Raw genomic sequence first — 823 nt, 5'->3', positions numbered from 1 at the left:
CGAGCCGGAAACGTGTCTCTCTCTCTCTCTCTCTCTCTCTCTCTCTCTCTCTCTCTCTCTCCCCTTCTCTTTCCCCCTCCCTCTCTCCCTCCCCCTCTCTCTTTTTCTCTCTCTCTAATAAAACACTTTTACTACTAACTTAAAAACAAACATTTCAATCTATATACATGAGATCATTATCAATGTTACAGATTCTCTCAATGTTAAAAATTCTGTTATAGATTACACAATTCAGATAGAATTCAACGCTAAACCTAATTTTCATGTTCCTTCTCTGTCAAGACGGTATTAATAATTCGATTTCTTACAAATCTTATCTGTAGGTGTCACCAGTTTTTCATTATGATGAACTATTATACTTCCATCATAATGATAAGTCATGGCCATCTCCTTACGTTTTTACGATTATCTATTGCGTCAAATTGCCAATCTTTTGTAACGAATATATAACAACTCAATACTTGGTCGGAGCATCATGATCCTTATCTTTTGAAATAATTTGCCTTTACAGTATATTAAACTTTACATATTCAAGTGGTTGTTAATGTTTAAAGGACAAACATGAAAACTGATTTTAGCTTTGGCATTGAATTTTATTCCATTTATTTACGATATCAATTGCGTAACAATCTACTTAAAATCTAATATTGATAATGACGTCATAGATCAAAACGTTCGTTTTTAAGTTTTTAAATAACTGTTTTATAAGAAAGAGAGAGAGAGGGGGGGGAGAGAGAGAGGGAGAGAGAGAGAGAAACGCTTATGGAGCGTAACTCCTTGTTTCAACTATTTAATATTATTTGACCCGTTTTCTTATATCGTG

The sequence above is a fragment of the Atta colombica genome, unplaced genomic scaffold (genome assembly GCF_001594045.1).
Source record: "Atta colombica isolate Treedump-2 unplaced genomic scaffold, Acol1.0 scaffold205, whole genome shotgun sequence".
Lineage (NCBI taxonomy): Eukaryota > Metazoa > Arthropoda > Insecta > Hymenoptera > Formicidae > Atta > Atta colombica.
Note: the sequence above shows the minus strand (reverse complement) of the source record.